Here is a 14,175-nt window from a genome sequence, read left to right on the forward strand (position 1 = left end):
AACTACTTTGGCCTATAGCAAGGCAGAACTTAGCTAGGCAGGAAAACTAAACTGAATGACAGGATAACGAAGGCAGAATTAGTAAGAAGCCATGTAGTTCTGCTGGAGACAGAAGCCAGAACTTTACCCAGTAAGCCACAGCCACATTATCTGTAATGATACACAGATTAATGGAGATGGGCTAGTTTAGGATATAAGAGTTAGCCAGAAATACACTTAAGCTATTGGCCAAACAGTATTGCAAATAATATGGTTTCTACATGATTATTTTGGGGACTGAGCAGCCGAGAACTAACTAGAAGCTCTCATACAACATTTGGTATTAGTTATTAAAAATTCCTTAAGATAAAAATAGTCTTAAGCTTTTTCATCACTTAGGAGCTGATAATTACTCATATTCTTGAGTGAGGATTGACCCTACACCAACAAAAGCTTTTCAGGCCTATTCAAACCATAGATCCAACTCATTCCTTACCTCATAATATAAGAAATATATTAGATGTGTAACTTGAATGCAATAGCTAGGTACAGCCTACAATAAGCATGTTTTCTCTGGCTTTCATTTAGATTTCTTCATGCAGGCAGACTAAGGTGAATGTTTCTTAAATAATTTCCTCATTATTTGGCTCTAAAACACATGAAATAAAACCCTGCACTTTAACAACAACAAAAATATGAATTGCTTTTTCTCTTTGTTAAATATCACTAACTATTGAAAATTTCTACATAAGCTCTTGAACAATTTTGAACATGGGTCCATTTTATGCATGTATGATGTTTCCTTTGTTTAGAATGTTGGATACAAGTTGTTATGGATAATGTTCAGGAGAAAAGTTAAACAAAGGATATTAGATTTAGAGTTCTTATTTTTTTTTTTAAAAAAAAAAGAGGGGGAAGTGGTTTGAGACAATGGTCTGTATCCTGTCAATTATATTTTAAATGAATGCTAATTGGTCAGTAGTCAGGCAGGAAGTAGGGGCGGGGCAATAAGAACAAGAGAATTCTGGGAAGAAGAAAGCTCTCTCGGCAGTCCTGGTCCAATCACAGAAAAAGCAAGATGTGACTGCTTTGCTGAATAATGTACTGAGCCACTTGGCTAGCATAGACAAGAATAATGGACTAATATAAGTTATAAGAGTTAATAAGAAGTTTGCTCTAATGGGCCAATCAGTTTATAACTAATGTAGACTTCTGTGTGATTTCTTTGGAACTAAATGGCTGTGGGACCTGGTGGGAATGAAAACTCAGTCATCAAACCATGAAGAAAACTACTGATTATCTTGCTTTCCCTGTATAGCATCCTTAAACAATCAGGACCCATTTGCCTACAAAGAGTCCACCGTGAGCTAAGACCTCCTACAACAGAAGAAAATAAAGCATCTTACAGATGCTCCATAGGCGGCTCTGGTAGAGGTCATCCTACAGGTGAGACCTTTGATTTCTCAATGACCTATATTTATATAAAGTTGACAATCAAAGCTAAATATGAGAAATGCACAGTTGGCCATCTCTTCAGCAGATTAAATGCTGAGCATTTTTACTGTTGGCATAAATTTTCTCTGTAAATCCAATATGATATGTTGCATGAGGAGGGAGCAGCCCCTTGTTTGTCCCTGCTGCCTGGCTAGCTTACACCCAAACCACACAGAAACTGTATTCATTAAAACACTCCTTAGCCCATTGTCTCTAGTTTCTTATTGGCTAATTCTTACATCTTAATTTAACCCATTTCCATTAATCTGTGTATTGCCAAATGACTGTGGTTTACTGGCAAGATTCTAATCAGTGTCCACCTGAGGCAGAAAATCCATGGCACCTCTCACTCTGCTCTTCTTCCCAGCATTCAGTTCTGTCTTCTCTGCCTACCTAAGTTTCTGCCTTATCAGGCCCCAATTGGTTTCTTTATTCATTACCCAATGAAAGCAACACATGAACAGAAGAAATTCCTACACCAATGATATTTCAGTTAAACATATTTTCTAGATTATTGTGTGATGAAACTCTTTAGTCCAGGCATTGTGCATTGGAGGGTAAAGAGGAACTTGTTAGAACACAATAGTTTATGGAAGTCTTAGTTTCTTCCCCTGTTGCTGTGATGACATATTCCATCAGAAGAACTTAAAGGGGAAATAGTTACTTTTTTGCTCAGAGTTCTGAGACTCCATCTATCATGGTGTGGAAGTCAGTTCCCTAATCAGATGGTCCTATGGCATCCACAATCAGGAAGGAGGAGAATGGATGCATGCATGTATTGATCTAGCTTTCTCTCATTCATTAAAGTCCAGAATCCTCTGCACAGGAACAGTTCCTGCACACAATTAAGATGGCTATTCCTACATTACTTAATGTTATCAAGATAATTCATCATTGAAATGTTCAAAAGTCCAAATAACTGTAGGTGATTCCAGATTCTATCAAGATGACAATCAACACTGTCATAATAGAAAAATGGGAAACCATGTCAATCTTTAGATAATTGACAGAGTCAAATAGTTAATTCAAGCTAACTTATCCTCAATAAACTCTTGAAATCTGATCTCAAGTTTACTCACTACAGGTGGTAATTCTACCTTAGTGTCTGGTATAATAAAAAAGAAATGTTTTTTAACTTTATCATAAATAGATTTAAGTAACTAGAGTTAATAACAAAATATTAGTATATTTTAATATACTATTAAATTTTATTTAGAATAAAATAGTATATCTTAATATACTATTAATATTATTAGTCCAAAGAATTTAATTTTAAAAGGATTAGGAACAAATTTTGAGTCAACCCATAATGGAATCATAGATTTGAGACATTAAAATGTGAACTAAAAATCAAGCTTTATTGTCATGTTATCATTTTCTAAAATAGAAGAATAAGTTGAATAACAATGCTGTCATTAATTTTATAAAAAGCTTTTAAAAGAAACAGGAACAACTAATAGGAGCTTTCCTATTAGTTTTCTATTGCATGACCCATTCATATTAAACAGGCACACAGGACTTACTTAAGCACACAGACCCCAGACTTCAAGCAAAGTTCACTTCTTGTTCATATCTGTGTTTATTTCAACAATGCACAAACACACACAAAAACACATGTTGGAGGAGGCCACTTGTTCATTTCCCAGCTGCCCAGACTCCAGAAATAACCACACAGAAACTGTATTAATTAAATCATTGTTTGGCTTATTAGCTTCAACTTCTTATTGGCTTGGCTAGCTCTTACATATTAATTTAACCCATTTCTGTTAGTCTGTGTATTGCCACATGACAGTGGTTTACCAGCAAGTTTCGACATGTCTGTCTCTGGTGGTGGCTTCATGGCTTCTCCCTGACTCTGCCTCCTTTCTTCCAGCATTCAGTTTAGTTTTCCCCACCTAGCTCTGCTCTACCCTACCACAGGCCTAACACAGTTCCTTTATTAACCAGTGGTGTTCACTGCTTACAGAAGGGAATTCCACATCAAACACACATTCACATACATAAAATGTTTTATTGTTGGCTTTGTTTTGATTTGTTTCTTTTTTTATATCTTGGTCTCCTATTTTTTATTAAAATTTCTGCCTCCTCCCCACCTTCTATTTCCCTCCCATTCCCCCCACTCCCCTCCCCATCTCTCTCCAGTCCAAAGAGCAGTCAGGGTTCCCTGCCCTGTGGGAAGTCCAAGGCCCTCCCTCCTCCATACAGGTCCAGGAAGGTATACATCTAAACAGACTAGTGCCATTGTCTTTGGCTTCTCAGTCAGCCCTCATTGTCTGCCATGTTCAGGGAGTCCAGTTTTACCCCATGCTTTTTCAGTCCCAGTCGAGCTGGCCTTGGTGAGCTCCCATTAGATCAGCCCCACCATCTCAGTGGGTGGGCACACCCTCCGCAATCCTGACTTCCTTGCTCATGTTCTCCCTCCTTCAGCTCCTCATTTGGGCCTTGGGAGCTCAGTCCAGCACTCCAATGTTGGTCTCTGTCTGGTGCAGGAGAATTGTCTGTAATCGTCAATCATGTTTTAAATAAAATGCTGATGGGCCAGGCAGAAAGTTTAGGTGGGAAAACCAGACAGAAAGTGGAAACTATGTAATGAGAATAGGAGAATTCTGGGAAGGAGGAAGTTGATTCCTCCCACTCCTGCCCAGACCACTGAAGTAGCAGGATGTGATCTGCTCCACTGAAAAAGGTACTGAGCCACATGGCTAAAATAGATCAGAAAATTGGTTAATCAAGATGTGAGAGTTAGCCAGTAAGAGGCTAGAGCTAATTGGTCAATCAGCTTTATAACTTATAGAGATCCCAGTGTTATTTCTTTGGGGCTTGTCAGCTATGGGGTACCGGGTGGGACAGAAACACCAACAAACAAACAGAACCCTTCATGTTACATCTGTCTCTATCTCCATCCACCACCAGATGAAGCTTCTATGGTGATATGCAAGATATTCATCAGTATGGCTATAGGAAAGGGCCATTTCAGCCTCCCTCTCATCAGCTGCCCAAGGAACTAGCTGGGCAGTTCCTTGGATATCTCCATGGATACCTGGGAACCCCTCTAGAGTCAAGTCTCTTGCCAACTCTAAAATGGCTCCATTAATTAAGATATATACTTCCCTGCTCCCCTATCCACCCTTCCTCCATTCCAACCATCCCATTCCTCCAGGGTCTCCCTATCCTCCCCTCCTCACTTTTCTCTCCCCATCTCCCCATTTCCCCTTACCCTCACCCTACCCTCACCCCCAAGATCCTAATTTTTGCCTGGAAATCTAGTCTACTTCCAATATCCAGGAGGATTAACTATATGTTTTTCTTTGGGTTCACCTTCTTATTTAGCTTCTCTAGGATCATGAATTATAGGCTCACTGACCTTTATGTCTAGAATCCACTCATGAGTGAGTACATACCAAATTCATCTTTTTGGATCTGGGTTACCTCACTCAGAATAGTGTTTTCTATTTCCATCCATTTACATGCAAAATTCAAGATGTCATTGTTTTTAACCACTGAGTAGTACTCTAATGTGTATATATTCCACACTTTCTTTATCCATTCTTCCATTGAGCGGCATCTAGGTTGTTTCCAGGTTCTGGCTATTACAAATAATGCTGCTATGAACATTGTTGAACAAATGCTTTTGTAGTATGATAGGGCATCTCTTGGGTATATTCCCAGGAGTGGTATTGCTGGATCCTAGGGTAGGTTGATCCTGAATTTCCTGAGAAACTGCCACACTGATTTCCAAAGTGTTTGCACAAGTTTGCATTCTCACTAGCAATGGATGAGTGTACCCCTTACTCCACTTCCTCTCCAGCAAAGGCTATCATTAGTGTTTTGATTTTAGCCATTCTGACAGGTGTAAGATGGTATCTCAAAGTTGTTTTGATTTGCATTTCCCTGATCACTAAGGAGGTTGAGCACATTCTTTTAACAAGTTTTTTAAAAAACTCAACAATATTGTCCTAAAATCACAAACACAATGTGATCTTGACCAAGCACAATTAGACAATGCAAGGATCCTCAACTGAAAATCTGAGAGTAACTCCATCCTGAGTATGAAAAAAATTTATGTTTAAAACTCACATTCCAAGACTCTCGAGTCTTTCAGAAAACCAAGAACATCCACTTCTCCTTCTGCATCGCATCCACACCCTCTGCCTCTAATGACTGTTAGATTTTGAAACCCAGTCTTTATTCTGGGCATCTGGCATGAATCTCCATCCAACAAGAAGAAGGGGCAAATTCTGTGGTCTGCAAGACAACAGCTTGACAACTGCCAGTTTAATCCCTTGACGATGCAAAAATGTCTTCAAGGAGGGAATCCCACTTAACATGCAAACAGGCAGGACCATTACATGTGGTCCCTTTCCATTTTAATGATATTAATAAGAATAAAACAAAACAGTATTCTTTGTTTACTGAAAAACTGGTTAAAGGTACACAGAATGGATTTTGTTTTCTCAGTCTCTAGAATTCTTGGTGAAAATTACACTGGATATTTGCAGAAGTCAGAATCTAATGGACAGATAGCTTTGAAATATTGTACAACAAATGTGTTTTTTTAAAAAAATCTTCTTAAGGAATTCTTTAACAAAGAACCAGAATATGTGACAGAAAAGGAGGAGAGTTTTCAGAGATGGCAATAGATAATTACTGCTTTTATGTTTGTGCTTCTATTATTTCATTCTAGAAGCATCCTGTGTCTCACACCAGATGAGCCACACTGTCAGGGCATTGATCTGGCTCATCTTTGTGACTCTGGGCAGAACTCCACTTAATAGAAACTTTCTGTGCTTTGCTCCTACAAAGTTATAGCTGTTTGTCCTTTCGTGACATATTCCATGACTCCATTCTTCTCAGTAATGCATTCCAGCAAGGCGCTGGCCTCAAAGTCATAAAGAGATGCTACTAAATAGAAACTCACAGAGAGAAAGTCGAAGACTTTTCCCTCTGGCACCCATTCCAAAACTCCGACAGAATTATTTCCCTCTTTTCTGTAAGTAGTACCGTGAACACATCTGTCATCATCCAAATGAGAGTTGGCCTGGGTTGAAATTTAGCTAATGGATTTATTCTTTTTCTTGCTTAGGTAAAAGCTGGAGTACTTGACCACTTGTAGCACCTTCTTTCAGTTTCTGATGTGATAAATGGAGTTGCAATTATTTCTCCATTAACCTGTGACATATGAACCAATCTTGGGACGATTATAGTCTCAATTGAATTATTATCGAAAGGAACCCTGTTATTACCAGTCTTATTCTTGTTTCACATAATCTTCAGCGGTCTGAAAGTGGTAACAGCTAACACATCAATTATCTTCCATCATCAAGTATTCTTTTAAGTGCTTCAACAAATATGAATTCAGTATGTCAAGTGCTCTGAACACCTTCTCAGATTTCTTAGACCATCCCTTCTATGGTTAAAGGTCTACTCACTGTGTATAATATTTCCCCTTTGATTTTAGACTATGGCGACTCCTGCAAACCTCCGTGAGGAAGTGACCATGGGGTTTATGGGAGCCAGTTCCACAGTGAGGAGAAACATGATCAATAGGAAACCCAAAGATGCAGAGTTAAAATATAGTGTCCTTCTTTTCTCATCTCCTTGGTTTCTTCACATTTAAGCTCTTTAGGTGGGTGCTGAATACAGAAGAAGCTTGTCTCCAAGACAGCTTTATATCTCCTTTTGGCCTGGAGAGAGAGCACTTTGGCTGATAGAAGCCACATTGGACTGGCGAGATAGCACTTTGGCTGATAGAAGCCACATCTTAGCATTTTTTCTACTTCTTTTATCTCCTTGTTCTCTTACTTATGCTCTTACTGTCCTATGTTTACCCATCGTCTTTCTTTTATTTCTTCTTGCGATAAAACGTTCTGGAGGAGGAAACAAAGTGATACAAGAAGGGAAGACTTTACTCTAGTCTATAATCCCAGGTTACAGTCCATTAAAGATGGGAATAAAGGACAGCAAGAACTTGACATGTGTTGTTGTCCTTCTGTATGCTGCAAATATATGTATTGCTTTTATTTGTTGGTGCACAGAGCTGATTTGTCCAATAGCCAAGAAAAATAGAGCCAAGAGGGAGATCCAATACAGAGAGGAGCAGAGCATAATCAAGAGAGACGCTAGCAGCCACAGGAAAAGTAAGACATGAGGTAACAAACCACGAGCCTCATGTTAAAATATAGACTAATAGAAATGGATTGATTTAAATGTAAGCACTAACCAGTAATAAGCTTGAACCATTGGCCAAACATTTATAATTACCATATACCCTCTGATTGATTATTTCATGAGCAGCTAAATGCAGAAAGGCCTCCAGCTACAAGAACTCTAAGGTCTAGTCATGTTATATCCTCAGTAAAGAGCAGAGTGAATTTGTGCATGTTTGCTTGTTTCAGATTGCTTAGTCCACCCTCATATAGTTCAGAAACCCCTGCCTACAGAATGAAACCACAGACAGTGGGCAGATCTTCCTTCTTAGATTAAAATTATCAAACTTGTTCACCCCAAAACATACTCATAGGCAAAGCCAATAATAAATAACCCCTCCCTCCATTAAGATTTGATTTCCAGATCATGATGGGGAAAACCACACAAATAGATAGTGTGAGCTCACAGACTCTGGAATGAAAGCTGGGGAACCTGCTTGGGACTGAACTAGACCCTCTGAATGTGGGTGACAGATGTGTTGAGGGGGTCCTGGCAGTGGGAGGAGGACTTATCCTGGGCCCATGGCAGGCTTCTTGGAGTCTGTTCCCTATGGTGGGATACCTTACTTAGCTTGTTGCTGCCTCAACTAAATAAGCCAGACTTTGCTGTCTCCCCAGGAAGGCCTTACCCCCTCTGAGTAGTGAACAAGGAGAAGAAAGGGGGTAGTTATAAGGGGCAGGTAAAGGGGCGGGAGGGGGAACTGGGATTTGTATGTAAAATTTTTTAAAAAATTAAATAAAATTATAAAAATAGATTTGCTTTCCATGTGATTTTAGATGTAGATTGTGTCAAAACATAACATCATCACACCTTTTTACACTAGACTCAAGGTTTTCTTGCAAAAAAAAAACTGCTTTCTTTTAATCTTTTGAAAAGTCCTGTCAGGTGAGTACTATGATTTTGTTTTATTGTATATATAAAAGAAACAGTAGCTCACTGAGTAATGTACCCAGGTTTATACAGCTAGTGTAGAGCACATAGACCACTTGAGTCCCAAGGCACCATACTCAACACTACACTGGATAGTGGTCTGGGTCACCTAGCCAACCTGGAGCTAAACTTCATGCCATTTTCATGTCTAAAAGACTAAACCTGATGGGTGGGATAAAAACAAACAAACAAAATTGAAGCTGTATTGCTGTACTGGGTCCTGAAGACAATCACAGACATGATGCTGTCATATCTTAACTGTGCTGTCTAATAAGAACTTTCTTCATCAAAAGTGTTTGCTAACCTACTGTTGTCATATACAATAAGGTCATAGAGTTTATAACATCATCAGAACCAGAATATACTCTAGATAGCCCTGTAAATATATGCATTGTTACTGTGTGTGTGTGTGTGTGTGTGTGTGTGTGTGTGTGTGTGTGTGTGTGTGTTTCTTTGAATGCTTGTGAGTATATTCAGGGTCTACAGGAAAACATTAAATTAAGTGTTCTGCTCTATCGCTACCTGTCTGAGTCCCATCATAGTAAGTGTTTCTAACTGATCCTTGACTAATATCATTTTATTTTATTTGTCTAGGCTGATCCTCCTTATTTCCACACCTACCCCTCCAGCCAATATCCATCTATCCATCCAGTGCCCACCCTCTACCCATTACCCATCCTATACTCAGTACCTACCCTACACCCTGTATCCAATCCTACACCCAATATCCACCTTATACCCAATACCTACCCTACAACCATTACCCACCATATTCCAAGTTACCAACCCTACAGTCAGGACCTATTCCTGTATCCAGTATTTACCCTACTCCCATACCACCCTACACCCAGTACATGTTTCAAACATACACTAAGCCACATATAAATTTTCATGTGGGTGATAGAGATCCAAGCTCATGTCTTCAGATGAACTCAGAAAGTATCGCACTCCTGAACCATCTCCCTGGCCCTTACTGGCTTCTCAAGAGCTTGTGGAGGCTCTAGTAGGAGAAGGCAGATACTCCATGTTTTCATGATTTTGAAAGGGTCCACCCATATGAGGGACTTATTCCCTCCCATTAGTTCACAGCTTCAGAAAGGATGTACATGGGATTGTGAAGAAGGCAAGTGGTGCCTATTCAGACCAAAGGTCACTGAAATGAGTCATGAACACAAAGTGCTAGGTATTACAGCCAGGTCACCCTAACTCCACCCTTGCTATATTCATGAATACACAGCAGAAAGAAATCCTTTATGTATTCTTTTTGCTGACTGCTCCTTATGGAATATTTTAAGGTGAAATATGTCATTATTCAATTATAAATGACTAGTCCTGCCATTCTTGATGTCTGGGCATTTCCTGATAATTCTTACTGTAGATTTTCAACTATGTATCTATTCCTCCTTAGATTTCTCCTTTGAAAAAGTCAAGAGAAATTAATTCTTATGTTAAAGCAGCAGGGAATTCCTCTCTACCAATCTTTAAAAAAACAGTTATCAGAATAAAATAGAGAACTTGATACTTTCTCTGAGAATTAGAAAATAATATTTCCATAGTATAGCTTAAAAATTGAAATTGCATATTAGAGTACTACTCAGCGGTAAAAAACAATGACATCTTGAATTTTGCATGCAAATGGAGGGAAATAGAAAACACCATCCTGAATGAGGTAACCCAGGCCCAAAAAGATGAACATGGGATGTACTCACTCATAATTGGGTTCTAGCTATAAATAAAGGACATCGAGCCTATAATTCGTAAAAAAATCCTAGAGAAGCTATATAAGAAGGTGAACCCAAAGAAAAACATATAGTTATCCTCCTGGATACTGGAAGTAGACAAGATTGCCGGACAAAAAATGGGAACATAGGGGTAGGGTGGGATGGGGGGAGGGGGAATGGGGCGAGAAAAGTATGAAGTGGAGGATGGGAAGAGCTTGGGGGAATAGGATGGTTGGGATATAGGAAGGGTGGAAAAAAGAAAGAAAAAAAAAGAAAAAAATTGAAATTGCAGCATAAAATTGGTAAAAGTTATCATTAATTTCTTGTAATGTCTCTTTACCTACATGCTATAATGTATATGAAAACCAACTTATTGTAGTAGAGTGGACAGTGCTATGCCTCATAGGCATCTAACCATTCCATTAACTCAAAATCAAAATCAAGAATAAACTTGGTTATAGTTCTTCCAAGAAGTTGTGAATAAGTCTTAAAATAAAGTTTCATTTTTGTATGGGTCCAATATTCATAATATGTTACTCGGACTTATAATTTAAATACTGTTTCTTGACTCCTACAATATCATTTCCCATCCTAAAAGAACCTTTATAGTTATTTTTAATGACATTGTTAAAGATAGCTCATTATTTTTCCATCCTCATAGATATAAATTTCTGATGGCAATTAGAAGAACACAATCCCCTATTTTGTGAACACTTTTCTGCATCCCACAACTGGAGAAAGAAGTATATGCACAATTGGAATGCAAAATTGCATCCCTGACCCCAAGTCATCCATGTGTTAGCTACTCTCCACTTTACCAAGATTATGTCTTAATGATAAACTGCCATATTTAGATTTCTAAGTCAGTTTGACCTGCTCCTGTTATTATATAGAACATATTTTTGTTGATCTTCAGAGCTCATTGTATAATGGTATATTATTTTATTTAAATAAATAAATCTTGTCTGAAGACCGGAGACAAAGCTAAAGCCACTAGAGGTCAAGTAATGGTGATGTGCACCTTTAATTCAAGGATTTGGGAAACTGAGGCAGATGTATCTCTGTGAGTTCAAGGCCACCCTGGGTTACATAAGATCAATGAGAAACAAATCCAGGTGGTGGTGGCCTTCACCTTTATTCCCAGTACTATGGTATCAAGGTTTCACATGGCTTTAATCCCAGTACTAGAGGGAATATAAATTGAGAGGAGAGAGATGTTTTGTCTGTTTAGTTTATGATCACTCAGCCTTGATAGATATAAGACTTTTCTAGTGGCTTGGCTGCTTTGCTTTTCTCGTTTTCGGGACGGACCACAATTTCTGTCTCTGAGTTTTTGTCATTCATGCTACATCATTGCACACATTTTCAATATGGAGAAAAGTGTATAAAGTGTCTACTCCAATGTTGCTTCACAATGCATAGTGAACAACCTAGATGGCAAAGTTGAGAAACACAGTCAGTTGCCAAAGATGATTTTGTATGGCATGATAAATACATAATGGGGTATTTTATTATTTTTTGATATTCTCAGGGACAATAGAACCTCAAACACATGCACTGGCTTACTGTTCTCAAAATTGCTTTTTACAATAACTGCTTTGGTAACTGCCAATGCAGGCAAAGAGGCTACAGTCAGACCAGTGGGAGGCCACGTGAGTTAAAGAGTGGTTGTCCCCCTTAGAAGCCAGCTGACTTTAGCCAGAGCACATAACTGTCCCTCAATTTACTAAAGTCTAAAATAACGTTAATGACCTCTTCACAGGCATGCAGAGAAATCAAATGTCAATATCCAAAAGAGTAATTGTCTGCAAGTTTTGTTTGTGTCTTTTGAATTAAAGGTAAACAAAGATAGTTTCATTTAAGAAAGGGTCTCTACAAGGAAATACTTTTACTGAAGGGCAAACTCAAGAGTGACAGTTTTAGTTAAAATAAGCTCTAAAAATTAGCTTTTATAATACCTCAAAACAGAGAACTTGGAACTGCTTGGACACTTTAATTTCTCTATTAGAAGATTTATTTCATAAGCAGAATAGTATCAGTTTTCTTTAAAAGAAAATAACATTGTATCTGACTTTAAGACACGTGGATGAACAAATGATAAACAGATGATTTAATTTATTTGGAAATAAAATAGCAATTTGGGGAAATAAATCTAGGAGAAATAAGTGCAGACAGGTGGCACAGCATGCATACATTGTTTTGCTAGACATTTTTCATCTAAAGAACATCACTGTGTCATAAATCCACACACTGGACGTAGACTAAATGGAAAGTACCTTTTGCAATATTAGATTTCAATATCTTGTCTCCATTTTACTAATCACCATCTATTGCTTTCAGGCAGTCTGTGAATCGGGTCATGCAAAAATATTAGTTCTAATAATTTGTACTGGGCATACCTGAAGGACTTAGGGGTGGATTTGTAATAATAAATGTATTATTTAAAGTAAATCCTACAGATAAATTGCGTATACTATTGTGCTACACTGAAAAGCACAAAAGCACATACTAATCTCCTTGGGCTTAGATAGACAAGGGCAAGCTATCTGAGCAAGGAAACTTACATGAATTCATTACTCAATTGCATTCAGCCACTGCTTGATCAGCGCAGGCATTGATGTGCATTTCTAATTGCCGACAGGCTCTCTAGCTGTTGTACACTAGAGAGGGTCACAGTGACCCAGAGAGCAAGGCTCTTACAGGGAGGACGTTCAACATTACCACACAAGCATGTCTTTGCTGCACTTAGTCAGAGACATGGGGTGTGTGTGTGTGTGACTTTGTTCTCACTCACTAGATATAGAGGTATCACACAACACATTTCTAAGAGCAGGATGTTAAATTTGAAAGACTTGATTACTGTTTTCATGTTTGAGGGAAAATAAAGCATCCATGCCTATTAAATATAAAGTGTTGCTGATATCCTAACATGTCCAGGGTTTGTAAGAACAGTACAATAACAAAAACTAGAGATGGTTTTACTCACTCACACTGTTGAGGGAAAGTGTACTCGTGCATTTTGTATTGATTTGCATCGTTTTTCATATTTAATACTATTTTTAACCCATATGTTATAAATACTGATTTATAGAACTTCTTTTTGTGGCAACAGATGTTAAATATGTTCTTTGCTCCACGTTGGAGAAGCACCTCCCAAGGGTGCATATGTTAAGAATTTTGTTCTCAAGTTGACCTTGTTGGGAAATCGTAGAAGCTGTGAGAGGCAAAGACTATGTGGCAGGTACTCATCTCCTGGAGACTGTGCTTACAAGGGCTTATGTTGCAGAAATCTCAATTTTGCTTTACTTGCTGACTCCATGTAAATGGTTCTGATCCACCACATGCTCCCAAATGGGGCCTTCTACCCTGACAAGTGACCCAAAATGATGGGGTCACTAGATCAGAGATGTGACCTCCAAAATGGTGAGATAAACAGGCATTTCTAAGTCAATGACCTCAGAGATTTTTTACGACAAAACTGGCTAATGAACTCAAGTTTATTTATGCTTTATTCGTTGTAAAGATTATCTTTATACCCCAAGGTTACAATCTAATTTCTCAGGAGTCTTAATAGTTTTATGTTTTACATTGAAATATATTATGTTTTGTGATATAACTTGTGCCATTTTAACATTACTTATTGAGTTAACCTAGTTAATCTTCATTAATTTAAATGATTTATAACACATATATTTCTTTACTTGGAATTGATATAGCCCTTTGATCTATACTATGGCACTAGTACAAAAAATTTAATTTACACCATATTCACAGTACATAAGGCTATTTCATTTTTTTCTTTCATTTAACATCAATTTTCTAATAATATTCTCACAAGTGATTG

Source organism: Arvicola amphibius, chromosome 10 (genome assembly GCF_903992535.2).
Source record: "Arvicola amphibius chromosome 10, mArvAmp1.2, whole genome shotgun sequence".
Taxonomy (NCBI): domain Eukaryota; kingdom Metazoa; phylum Chordata; class Mammalia; order Rodentia; family Cricetidae; genus Arvicola; species Arvicola amphibius.